The sequence below is a fragment of the Phalacrocorax carbo genome, unplaced genomic scaffold, assembly GCF_963921805.1.
Source record: "Phalacrocorax carbo unplaced genomic scaffold, bPhaCar2.1 SCAFFOLD_91, whole genome shotgun sequence".
NCBI classification, from domain to species: Eukaryota; Metazoa; Chordata; class Aves; order Suliformes; family Phalacrocoracidae; genus Phalacrocorax; species Phalacrocorax carbo.
Window position 1 is genome coordinate 262624 of NW_026990274.1, and position 13274 is coordinate 275897.

General features: G+C 61.7%; 1 long non-coding RNA gene across 1 annotated transcript; it reads left to right on the forward strand.

Annotated features, from left to right (window-relative positions):
- Nucleotides 1-1686: 1686 nt before the first annotated feature.
- Nucleotides 1687-4271, forward strand: LOC135310927 (uncharacterized). The gene is made up of 2 exons (XR_010370866.1): nt 1687-1813; nt 3680-4271. It is a non-coding gene; the product is annotated as an uncharacterized LOC135310927 (long non-coding RNA).
- Nucleotides 4272-13274: the final 9003 nt, after the last annotated feature.

Genomic DNA, 13274 nt, shown 5'->3' on the forward strand with positions numbered 1-13274 from the left:
CCTGGCAACGGCCCGGGGGGCGGTGCCGGCTCTCTCCCCGTAGCGACAGGCCCCGCCCCCCGGCAACGGCCCGGGGGGCGGTGCCGGCTCTCTCCCCTTAGCGACAGGCCCAGCCCCCCGGCAACGGCCCGGGGGGCGGTGCCGGCTCTCTCCCCTTAGCGACAGGCCCAGCCCCCCGGCAACGGCCCGGGGGGCGGTGCCGGCTCTCTCCCCTTAGCGACAGGCCCCGCCCCCCGGCAACGGCCCGGGGGGCGGTGCCGGCTCTCTCCCCTTAGCGACAGGCCCCGCCCCCCGGCAACGGCCCGGGGGGCGGTGCCGGCTCTCTCCCCTTAGCGACAGGCCCCGCCCCCTGGCAACGGCCCGGGGGGCGGTGCCGGCTCTCTCCCCTTAGCGACAGGCCCCGCCCCCTGGCAACGGCCCGGGGGGCGGTGCCGGCTCTCTCCCCTTAGCGACAGGCCCCGCCCCCTGGCAACGGCCCGGGGGGCGGTGCCGGCTCTCTCCCCTTAGCGACAGGCCCCGCCCCCTGGCAACGGCCCGGGGGGCGGTGCCGGCTCTCTCCCCTTAGCGACAGGCCCCGCCCCCTGGCAACGGCCCGGGGGGCGGTGCCGGCTCTCTCCCCTTAGCGACAGGCCCCGCCCCCTGGCAACGGCCCGGGGGGCGGTGCCGGCTCTCTCCCCTTAGCGACAGGCCCCGCCCCCTGGCAACGGCCGGGGGGCGGTGCCGGCTCTCTCCCCTTAGCGACAGGCCCCGCCCCCCGGCAACGGCCCGGGGGCGGTGCCGGCTCTCTCCCCTTAGCGACAGGCCCCGCCCCCCGGCAACGGCCCGGGGGGCGGTGCCGGCTCTCTCCCCGTAGCGACAGGCCCCGCCCCCCGGCAACGGCCCGGGGGCGGTGCCGGCTCTCTCCCCTTAGCGACAGGCCCCGCCCCCCGGCAACGGCCCGGGGGGCGGTGCCGGCTCTCTCCCCTTAGCGACAGGCCCAGCCCCCCGGCAACGGCCCGGGGGGCGGTGCCGGCTCTCTCCCCTTAGCGACAGGCCCCGCCCCCTGGCAACGGCCCGGGGGGCGGTGCCGGCTCTCTCCCCTTAGCGACAGGCCCCGCCCCCCGGCAACGGCCCGAGCCTGTGTTTGCTCCGCTCGGGGGGGGGGCTCGGTTTGGGTGTTTTCTCTCCCCCCCCCTCCCGCGCCGGGAGCTCCAGGCGGCTCCCGTACGGCTCCCGGGGCCTTCCCCCCTCGGGGGGCTCGGCCCGCCCCTTTCGCGGGGCGCTGTGGGAAGGGCGGGGGCGGGGCCCGGGGGTCGAAGAGCCCCAGCCGGGGCTCGGGCAGCTCTCGCTGCCCCCGGGCTCCTCTGGCGCCGGGGCTCCCGTGTTCCCTCGGGCGGTCGCAGCTCTGGGGCTGTCTCAGCCCCCCGGGCAGGCGTGCTCTGGCGTTTAGAGAAGCGGAGGCGTTGCCTGAGGTAAGGCTTCCAGAGCTTGGCGCTCTTTGGCAGCAGCTGTACTAGAAAGGTCCCTTGTGGCCTGCTTTGCCTTTTTTCTCCCGGGATGCTGTTTTGGGCGCTGAGGGGGCGGTGAGGCGGTTTAGTGGTATGGTGTTCTGTTTGGGGTTTGGTTTTTGCTTTGCTGGTTTTCTTCCCCCTTGTGAGATCATTTTATTCGTTTATCATTTCACATTATCATTTACCCCGCGCCGTTTCCGTCCCCTCTGGGCAGCAGCGGATCCGCCGCTCGAGGGCGAGGAGCTGGGCCGACAACGGGCCGCTGCAGACTCTGGTCAGGGTACGAGGCTGCTCCCTGGGGAGCCGGCGCAGGGGGCGCGGAGGTACGCGCGGGCACTTGTCGGTGCCCCTGACCGGTGAAGGGGAGGTTAAATTGTAGGAGTGCAAATAAACACATATTATTTAGGGAGGAGTCGTGACTCAATTTAATCGCAGCTATTACTGAACAAACCAGGCAGTCATTATTCCTAATCTGTAATTAAAAAAAATAAAGGCAGTCCTTTTTTATGCCATAAATAGAGTTGCGAGTCATTAATAGCTCAATCTAAATGCAGCCGTTATTAAATCAACTGCAGGCATTAATGACTCCTGATCAGAAACAAAATAAGGAAATTTTAGAATCTAGAATGAAAATCGACCCGGAAAGCTAAATTGGGAGCGGGTAGTACTGAAATTGTAACAGGGCTGTTAGAAAGTTCGGAGGCAGCGACAGCTCCTGCTTCCAACCCAAGCAGTAAACGAAGCTTTGGGTTCTTAAATGAAGAGAAATAAAGGTGAGCTGTTAAACAGTGGCTGGGTTCAAGCGTAGCTATTAAGAAAATTTGCAGGTACGGGTGATTCCTGACCAGAACTAACAATTCCAGAAGATTTAGATTTAAAAACTACAGAGCTAATGGAGTGCCACAACCGCCCGGATGTAACCGCAGCCGCTTTGGGGGAATGCCCCAGCCCCCCCCGCCACCGCTATTAATTACTGCCAAGGGGAGCGAGAGTGAAAGTAGAAGCGGTGCAGGTGAAATGCGAGCAGTACGCTTTTCCTAAGTCATCCCTTCGTGTCAGGAGAGGAAAGCAAATGGAAAGAAGATGTTTGCAGGGGGTCTGTGCTGGGTTACCTGCGCGTCTCTTCCGTGCATCCTTGAGGAGACATTTAGCTCCTGTTGGGCGCTCGCAGGTGGGGACAGGGCGAGCTGGAGGCAGGATCGGTGCCGGCACTGGTAAAGGGACGGGCGACGAGCTGAGAGAAGAGGGGGCAAGGGCTGAAAAAGGGTCTCCAGTTCTGCAGGGAAGGCAGCGGGATGTGACTCGGCAACCGCTCTGACGAGTGCAGGGTCATTCGCTGCGATGAAGTCGGGGTCTGTGGCTGGCCCGGAGAGGCAGCAGAAATCCCAAACTCTTTGCGGGGGTACCGGCCAGATTAGGGCAAGACCTGAACAGTAAAACCATTTAGGGGAAGCAGAGCTGGGCTGCACCGCGTGGCCAACCTCCCTCTTCTCCGTGAGTCCCAAAGGGGCAGCTCCAAGAATGTGCTGAGAATTAATGTCTTGCGCTAAAAATGAGACGCAAGTAGCACCCGCCCGTGAATTTTATTTTCTCTCTCGCTCTGCGGCTCCTGCCTGCTTGTCTCTCCTCAGTGTGCACCTGCACCTGTGCTCGGATGGGGCAGCTGAGGGAAGGTGCTGCCATCTCCCCGGCCCCGGCGGACCGCCCCTCAGCTGTGTCCTCTGTCAGGGAGCGTCGTCATCTCTCCTGCCCCCCAGAGCGTGTCCTGTAGTGGCAGACGCGCGGGCTTTTCCCTGCACGCACATACGGGAAGGGAAGGGAAGGGAAGGGAAGGGAAGCACAGTGAGAGCTGGGCTTGTCAAAGCGTAATGGGGGTGGTGGGAAGCGTAGCTAGAACCGGAGAGCTACAGCGCAAAAGCGAAGCGGACGGGACACAAAAGTAAAATGGTGCACAGGAATGCTGAGGAGAGAACTCCCGCAGCACGCAGGAAATCAGTGTCAGAATCTATTTTCTTCTGACTGCCGAATTAAAAATAATGGCACGCTTTGCAACGCCAAGCTCGCTCTAATCGTCTGAACTGTTTCTTTCCAGCCCCCCACCGCCCCCAGCACACCGTTCAGCCTCCTCAGCCTGAAATGCCTTGTTTTCCTCCTTTTTTTTTTTTTTTTTTTTTTTTTTTTAATGACAGGGCAACTTCTGTTCCCGAGGTGGTGCCTACAGTACAGCTATCTCTTCGAAGGCAGTTTGGTTTAGGTCAGAGAATGTTTAGCCTGGACTGAATCAGCCTCTGTTTCTGTTTCTGGAAATCGTCGGTCCTGTGCATCAAGCCCGGAAAAAAGGAAATATGAACCAAAGGACCTGGGGCCTGCAGGGCTAGGAAAATATTTGAGAAGAGGTTCAGTGGGGAAATGACTGTTTGTCTGTGGGGCGTCCAGGCAAGCAACCCAGCTGCTAGAAAGCGGCGCTGTCCCCAGGGTGGCCTCGGCGGTCCCGTCGGAGTCGGGGGAACAAGGACAAGGCAGGGTGAAGCATCTGGCCTGCCGTGTGGACCGTGACTGTACAAAGCACGTGTGATGCACTGCAAGTTTACCTGTTTAAACTGTGAGTTAAAGAAGGTGTGCAGTTGCTTTGTAAACAGCCGACGCTCTAAAGCTACACCCATCTAATTGCTAGCTGTATTAAATCTATCGTATTGCTGTTTCTGCATTAAAAAAGAAAAAAGAAAAAAACCAACACACCTATGTAAGCACGTCTAAGTACAATGGAAAACCACTGTTTAACGCGTGGCATGTGCGGGTGGTTTTTTTGGGGCGGGGGGGTGGGGTGTATGACAAAAACCTGCGAGAGACACACGCACACACGCACATGTCATGTTTAGCGCTCACCTAAACCCAAAAAAGAAAATCCACTCTTTATTTTGCAGCATTAGCATTAGCTTCCAGCGCACAGCCTGAGCGCGCACCTCTGCTCTCACCATCTGCTCCCTCTTCAACCGTGCGTGGCTGTCATCAGCTTGCACAGGCTTTGCTCGTGCAAGTTTCCGCGACGGCTTACGAGAAGGCAGGCAAACAGACCCAGCAAGACGCGTAGTGCCTTCCTCTAGGGGCTCCGTCCAGCCTTTGTTAAAATGAGCAGAAAAGACATCTGCTGCGGCCTTTGTCCTGACTGACTCTTACAGAGAGCATCTGACTTGACCCGCAGCAAAGCGATGCCCCAGGCAGCAGCACGTATTGGCGCGGACCGCGGTTTCACCCACCTGCTTTACTGCGCCGGTCCTTTCCCACGGCCGATGCCGCAGATGTGGCGCGGCCCACCCCCAAACCTCTTTACGAGGGTTCCCTGGGCTCTGCAAGTCGCCTGCTGGACGTGTTGCTGATTCAGGCACGGGCAAAGTCAGCTTCTTCGCTGGCCTCGGGCCAGGGCAGCCCCGTACCTGAGGGAAACTGAGAATATCTCCAGCGAGATCTCACCGGGAGGCTGGGACCTCGTCAGTAGGGGAGAAGGCCAAGCGACTGACACTGAAAGGGAGCTCTTTGCTAGGCTGTAGATCGTAAAGTTAAAAAAGAAAACAAACCTGCCTTTTTTAAAATGCCCCCCTTTGAGTCTGCCACGTTTGATACAGATTTTTTAAATTGCAGGGTCTATCTCCTACAGGCCTCATGCAAAGGGAAGCGAGTACCTCTGGCTCTCAGGACAAGGGGGTCCCTCAGGAGCCCAGGTGCTCACGCCAGCCGGCATCTGGCACAGCACAGGGCAGGAGCTTTGGCAGTAGTACGTGAGCTGAGAATGAGAGTCCGGCAGCGCCGCACGCTTCTCCTGTGAGCCGCCGAGGCTCGCGCGCTGTGCCTTCCGCAAATAAAAGGCCAGAAGAGTCAGCATTTCTGCTAGTTCCAGCCTCATCCGCACCCTCGTCGGTGTAGCTGTAAGCAAGCGTCCCGTAGCGACTGGGAGCGTGGCAGCTGGGCTTCCTGCGCTGCCTTAGGTTGTGCCCTTGGAGAGACCCTTCTCCGAGCCCCGTGAGCCCCGGGGTGGGTGGGCTGCGGTGCCGTTCAACGCTGAATAGGCACGAAGGCCTGTAAACAAAATGTATTTATATCGCACCCGTACCCGGCAGCCAACCGCCGCTTTATTTACGTATCCTGCACCTCCTGCCGACGCTTTTAAACTTAGCCGATATTGCCGCAGTTTTCACTGACGGGGCAGGGGACTGCCACGCTGCAGGGGCAGTGTCTGGGTGTCTGCCACGGACACAGACGTCCTCAGCTGGGTAGGGACAGGGTGAGAGCTGGAACAACTCTGCTGACATGTACGGGCCGTCCCAGGGCAAGGCTCCTGGGTCTGGGGGCTGAAAGGCGAGCCGCGCTGGGTGGTTGGTGTGGGAGTTGTGGAGCAAGTAGGGGGGAAAAAAAGCAACAGGAAAAAAACATCCAAATGTTTCACAGCAGGTAGAAAGCTTGGCAGAAAGCAAACTGAATGCTGTAAAGACAAAAGCCGAAAGCCGGCTATGGACTGGACGAAAAGAGTCAGTGCCACGGAAGGAGGTTATTTCTTCCACTGACCGTAGGAGGCTTTTCTGTGAGAAAACACAACACCTCTTCTTTCGGCTACGGCGCGGTCCCGCAGCAGTAACGGGCCAGAGCGTGCGAGCGCCTCTGGCAGTATCGGTAACGGCCGGGGCACGGCCGAACGGCCAGCCCACCTTCCGCACGAGGAGAACACCGTTCCCCTGGAACGCCACGCAGACCCAGGACGGGTACGGCGGAGGCCGAGCCCAGGCGCCCCCATTGCCAAGGACCACCTTGGCCTCGCAGCGTCTCACGCTGCGGGGTGTTTTGCAGGCCGTGGCTAAGCTCAGGACCCCTGCTCGTGGCTGCCCCCGGTCCCCCGGCGCCGGTCGGGCCCCAGCCCCCAGCGCGGTGCGGCGCAGGGCAGCGGCCCAGCAGGGCGGCCCCACGGGCCCCAGCCCGCACCCCCCCCCCGTGCCTGCGGGCAGGGCCCCGCGGCCGCCGGCCCCTTCCTCCTCTGCTCGCTCCCGTCGCGGACGGCTCGGTACGTGTCACGAGCGGCAGCCCCGTTCAGCCGCTCCCGGAGGGCGCGCGGCTCTGCCCGGCCGTGACCGGGGCCCGCAGGGGTCTCTCGCTCGCCCGCTCGCCCCGAAAGGAGCCGGCCCCGAGCCGGCGCGTCCCGCCCCGCCCGGCCCTCGGCGCCCTCGCGAGCTGAGCGCGGCCCGGCCAGCAGGGGGCGCTGGCGCTCACCGGCTGGGCGCGGGGGCGGTCCGGCGCGGGGGCGGGGCCGGTGGGGGCCGGTCCTTCCGGCCGCCCTCTAAGGGCCGCCCCGCGGGGCCCGGGCTTCCGGTGGCGCGTGCGCGGCGGAGCGGAGGTGGGAGAGGTGCGTGGGGCGGCCGGGTCGCGAGGGGTCTCTTTGCGGTGCCGGGGCCCCTCTGCGGCCCGGCGTGGGAAGCCCGTGGCCGGCGGAGACTGCTCGGAGCTGGGCGGGGAGCGCCGCGGCAGTCCGGCCGCAGGCAGCCATCCCCTGCGGTGGCCGGCATCCCCTCGGGACTCCTGGAGGCCTGGCGGCTCCCGATCCTCGTCTGCGGCAGCCGCCTGAGAGAGCAGCGCGGCCGTAGCCGGGGGCCGGAGAGCGCTGGTGGGTGAGTTCGGGCAGCGGTGGGGGCTCCTTGTGGGCCGGGGGTGGGGGGGGCTCCGTGCGGGCCCGACCCTGGGCCGGGCGGGGGGGGGGCTCCGTCGCCGGCCCGGGCCGGGCTCGGTGCCGGGCGGGGGGGGGGGGAGCTCCGTCGCGCCGGCCCCGGGGCCGGGCGGGGGAGGGGGGGGGGCTGGCTCCTCCGTGCCGGCCCCGGGGCCGGGCTCGTGCCGGGGGGGGGCTGGCTCCTCCGTGCCGGCCCCGGGGCCGGGCTCGTGCCGGGGGGGGGCTGGCTCCTCCGTGCCGGCCCCGGGGCCGGGCTCGTGCCGGGGGGGGGCTGGCTCCTCCGTGCCGGCCCCGGGGCCGGGCTCGTGCCGGGGGGGGGCTGGCTCCTCCGTGCCGGCCCCGGGGCCGGGCTCGTGCCGGGGGGGGGCTCCGTGCCGAGCTCGGGCCCCGCAGAGAAGCCCTGGTCGGGCATCGTTCTCTTTTGCACAATGTAGGGCTTTCCCCGTTTATTTTCTGTGTACTGTGTTTTGGGCCACCTGAAACCCTTTGGCCGGGGAGGTTTGGTGCGGGGAGATGGCAGGTCTGGAGCCTGAAAGACCTCGGGTGGGGGGCGGGGGAGGTATTTTTGCCTTAAAACTCTGGGCCCACCTCGTGTCTTATGTCGTGAGTCTCGTGACTGTGGCAAATGGCTCAGTCAGGCGTTTTCTGATAAAAAACTTCTGAACGTGTGCGTGTGTAGGCACGGGGAGATTTGCGCAGGGTGACGGAGCCCCTTGCGCTTCTGTGCTAATGTCTACCTGTTCTAGATCTCCAATGTTGGAAAGCCTTTGTTTAGTGCCTGGTTGTGCCTGCGTAACAAATGTTTTAGCTGCTGATGTGTTATACCTCTGCTGTGAACTTTTTCCTGGGTGGCTTGATTGTTTCTGGTTGTCCGTGTAAATCTAGGCAGCTATTTTCTGCCCGGTGGTGAAGCCTATCGCTTTGGATAACAAAGGGCAGGAGAGCAATAAAGAAAAAGGTGACCTGTCTGCTGCAGCTCCTTGGAAACGATTCGTTCCTTATTTTCTGCCCTCGGGTAGGTGTTGTGCTTTCCAGATAACGCAGCCTCTCCTGTGCCTGTCCACGCCGTGCATTTTTGTCCTGCCCTTGCTTGAAAAGGCTCTCCTTGCCTTCCTCCTCTCTGCTGCAGTTGGCTTAATCTCTCGCTGCTGCTGCTGCTGGAAGAGGGATAAAGGGAGTGTTGTCGATGGGGTTGTTAAAAGCTTTTTCGCGGGCTGTAACGCGCGGGAAGGGGTGGGCGGGGGGGGCAACTCAGTACGGGGGAGGGGGGAGGATCAGGCTGCGGGGAAAATGGGAAACCAACATCACCTTCCCCTCCTACGGCGCAGCCCGGCCGCACGGCTCCCCGGGGATGCCCCTGCCCGCGGGTGTACCGTGTGTGCGCCCCCCGCGTGGGGCGGGGGACGACGACACACCCCCCCACACCGTCGGCGGCACTGGGGCAACCCCTGCCCCAGGGCTCCGCGCTCGTACCCGGCTCTCCCCGCTCCGGCACGGCACGGGGCTGGACGCACCGAGGAGACCCCGGGGCGGCTTCTCGCGGCCGGGTGAGAACAGGGCCCGGCCCCGAGCAGCAGAGCGGGCACCGCCGGTAGCTCGGAGGAGCGGGGCCGGCTCGGCTCGAGGCGTCGGAGCGAAAAGGGACGAGAACCGGCCCGGAGCGTCCGGGGGTTGCGGGGGGGCGGCGGATGGTCCGGTGGCCGGGTTCGGCTCCGTGCCGGGCCGTGGGGCAGCCGGAGCCGCGCCGGGGGGCAGGTGAGGAGCCGCGTGCGTGGCTGGGCGCGCTGTGGGTCGGCGGGTTTCGGCTGTGGGGTCTCCCGGTCCGCGGAGTCCCCGGGGGGGGGGGGTTGCGGGCAGCAGCGGCCCCGGGCCGAGCGCTGTCGTGGGTCGGTGGTTGGGTTTTGGGGCCGAGCCCGTGCCCGGCCGTGGGGAAGTAGGGGCAGCCCCACCCGGCTCTCGGCTGCTCCTCGTCGGGGTCGGGCGGCGGCGGCGACCCCGGCGGGGGCCCCTGCGGTGCCGGGCGGGTCCCCCCTTGCCCGCGAGGCAGGCAGGGACCCCGGCTGCTGCCGCCGCGGTTTGCTGGAGGCGGGCTGGGCCCGGCCCCCTGTGGGGTTGGGGTGCGGGCCCGGCGGTGCCGGGGAAACGAGGCCTGCGAGAGCAGGAGGAAAGCGCTGCCGGGCCGGCGCTGGGCTGCCCCGCCGGGGTGCGGGGCCGGGCCCGCGCAGTTCAGTTCCCGAGGCCTCCCCGACAGTGCCCGCGTGGGCCGTGGGGGTGCGGGGCTGCGGGGTGGCTGCGCTCTCCGCGGCCCTGAGCGTTGCCCGTGGGGACTGCGGAGGGGGCCGGGACGCAGCCAGGCTCAGCTGGTTTGGTCCCTGAGCGGGGAGAGCGCAGCTCTTCTGTTCCTGGGCCGTGGGAGCAGGCTCCTGTGGCTGACGCCGGGGCCCTGAAACAGATCGAGTCGTGCGTTTTGAGGGCCTGACCGAGGGGACTAAGTCGTGTGGTTTTGGGCTGAGGAGCAGAGGTCGAGTGCTGCATTTTTGGGACTTGAGAACAGGCTCAGCAGCTGGGCTTTTTAGCTCAGAAACGGTCCCAAAGTGAGCTGGTTTGGGGGCCAAAAGCAGAAGCCGGTTTGGCTGCTTGTGCAGGCTGGGGGGTTGGGGTGGGGTGGGGGCATTGGGGGCTGCAGGGGAAAGCAGGGGTTGGGCAGGGTACGCGGACCCTCCCCGGAGGTGGGGGTCCGGTCACATCGGACCCCGAAGTTCGGGAGGCCGGCATGCACCAGAGCGAACTCGCCACCTGAGGCGGGTCTCTGGAGGAAGGGTGCTTTTTGGATCCAGCACAGCACACCCTCTTTGGGTCCAGCTCTTCTTTCTGTGCTGCTTAGGATAGTTATTAACCAATTAATTAATCATACAAACTAAGTCACAGCAGCTCTATCGGCTCCATCGTGGTTCGGAGCTCTGAATCAGTTTCATTTGGTGTCTAACACGTTTTTTTCCCCAAGGAGAGGCTAAGTTTCAAAGTTAGTTCTCACAAGTGTGTCAGTCGACAAAATTGAGTTATGATTATTAAAACCACAAAGGTGACAGGAGTCTCACAGATCTGGTCTATTTCTGAAAATGTATTCATCCCATGCAGATGTCGTCGGGATACAGATCATCTGCATCTTCATGCTCTGACAAGACAAGATGCTGAGACAGGGATGAGCTCCAGAAGGACTGCGGAAAAGAAAAAAAAACCGCACTCCACAAAGTCATGGGGTTTATTTTTGCGTTTGGGGGGGTGGGGTGGCTTTAACAAAAGAGTGCAGTGTTGGCTGGCAGCAGCCTGCAGGGCATCTTTGCTGCCTGATCTCTCCTTTTCTTCTCTTCCACTCCTCTTTCAGGGCTGTGATTGTCATTTGGATAGTTTTAGAAGAGCAGTTAAGTTCCTCGCCTGTGTCAATGTGCTGGTAATACCAGGAAGGTGAATGGTTGAACCGGTCGGGCGGGTGGGAATAACTTGGCTGCAGGTAGAACTTCTGAGGGAAGACCAGCAAAACCAGGAAGCAAATAGCAAGTTCCCCAAAAATGTGCGGGTGTCAAGCACGTAAGCGTTTCATTGCCGAATGTTTTTGGGAATATGTTCCAAATGGCTATTTTTGGTAAACATAAATTTTCAGGAGATTCAGGGTTGTGTGTGGCAAAACATGTCCCTCTGTTTTTGTGTCCTGCCGCACAAACGGCGGGCGGCAGGGCTCTTGTTCCCCGCTCTCGATATTGCCCCAGCAGGGCTGCGATATTTAGACCTAAGTGGGGATGGGTTTAGGAGTGGAAGGAGAGAGAACGCCTGTGTTCTGTAAGGGCTGTGAATGCTGACCCTTTGTCTCCGTCTGCTGCTTTTCCTGTGCGGGTGATGAAGCTGTTTTACTTTTCTCTGTTGTTCCTGGTCTAAATAGCTGCAAGGCTGTCGCCGCTGTGGGTGTGCAATTTGTGTTGCTGTGTTTCTGTGGAGTCCTAGCCACGGCTCGCTTCTAGTGTGGCCAAGGGTCAAGGTAGGGCTTTCAGCTTAAAGCTTCAGAAGCGCTGCGCGCTGAGATGGGTGTAGGTGAAACTGCTGTTGCGCCTGCAGCTGTGCTCTCAGGGATGCTGGGCGGCTCCGCATCAGACTGGCGAGGTGCGCGTGGACCTCCGTCGGGCTGCGCCCTGGGTGCGCGAGCGTGCCGTGTGTTTGCTGTTCCGGCTTGTACGTGCGAGGGCTTAACGTTTGATTTAACGCATTTCCTTTAACGGCAGGCTGTAGTTGGGCTCTAGATGGTATTCCTACGGGGGCGCAAGAGCTGTGGAATGGTTAAGCTGTTGCTGTGCCTCCAGGTGACTTGTTCAGTAACACTGTTTTTCCAGGTGCAGGTGGATGAGTCGTGCAGGGCAACGGAGGAGAGCCCAGGGGAGCGCTGGAAGAAGGTGAGTCTGTGTAGTACTGGAGGGAAGATGTGACTGATGGCTATAGGGCTCCATTATGGGTTTTACTCTTTTTTTTTTTGTGATCCGAGGGCGCTAAGCGATGAGCCGAGCGTGATCTGGGCCCTGGAGGTGAGTCAGGCAAGGTGACCGGTGCTTGGTGGGCTGGAGTAGGTGTTCTTTTTCAGGTTATTCAGGTTTTTTTTTCCCTTGTCTTCACTTTCCCATCCCAATTTGGGGCCGATTCCCTCAAACGGGGACTTCCCCCTGTGGGGCTGCTTATGCAGCCTGGGAGCTGCTGCCTGGGCACAAAAATACCTCAAACCCCCTGACTCTGGGTCTGCAATGGGGGGTGAAAAAAACAGAAAGAATTCTGGTGGAAAGAAAACAACTTGGGGCTTCTGGGAAAGCCAACTCCAGCTGGATTTGTGCAGCTGGAAAGGGAAAAAAAGGGTGGTGGTGGGGAAGGAACAACCACCTAAAAGCACCCACCAACCATTCTCATGCACAAAACCGAAAGTGAAAATGACCATTTTTTGTAGGGTAAAAGCACAAAAAGTCCCCACAGAACTCAGTAGTTTGGAAAAGCAACCCCAATTAATACATTATGTAAAGAAGGCAGGGGAAAAAAAAGAAAACCAAAACAAAACCCTATCACAACCCTGATGCCACATGCCTACAAGCAGTTCCTGGGGCTTATTCTGCGGGGGTGGGGGACCCAACCTTGTTCCCCAGGTTTGCTGTGCTGCTTCTCCTCCCTCAGGCATGGGCGGGGGGGGCAGTGGCATGGACAGTAGCAAGCACCAGATTTTTTTAAGCAGTCGAGAGGAAAGGACTGAAATGCTCGAGATGCTTTGCTGTTTGGTGCAGAGGCAATGAACAGTGCTGCTGGGGCTGCGAGGGGGAAAGGTGCAGAGGAATAGAAGCTCTGTGGATGCAGCCAAGTTACGGTTTCTGGATGGTATTAATCGAGAAGAGTAATTCAGATAATGCTGCTGCCCAGCGACCAGAGTTGGGTACTGAGCCCGGGAGCCGCGCACGCGCGGTGGCGTCCCTGTGATCCCCATTGCTCTCTCCGCAGGTGACAGCCCTGCGATGCTGCGGTGCCTGCGAGGTGATGCCGCCGTGCTCGTTGCTGCTTCCTGGTAAGGAAAGGCCTCCTCCGCTCCTGCTGCAGCGTGGTGGTGTGTCGGACACGATTCCCTGTGTCGGGTGAGGCCTAGGGCTGCCGGTGAGGTGAGCGAGCCCCTTTGGTGGGTGCAGGGGTGTCTCCTTGTGTGCCTGCACTACTGGGGCTGGTGGGATGGGAAGCTTCAAACGACCTGCCGAGGCAGGCTTCTGGTATGCTAAAGGCGAGCGGGTGAGGGCAGCCCCAGGAGTTACCCGGGAGCTGATAGAAGGGAAGAGGGAAAGGAGGAGGAGGAGGATGACCTTTTCCCCCTGCCCACGGTGCAGAAGATAGCCGACTCCCCAGCTCACCAGAGCTCCCCCTCAGCCTCCCCTGGCCCCCCTTGCCCCGTGCTCCTGCCCCCAGCTCCGGCACGAGCGAGCTAGGCTACGCTACGTGCCTAGGAAGCCTCATCTCGTAAGAGCTGTGAGACACCCTTGTATTCTCTTCAGGTGGAGGATGGCCTAGAG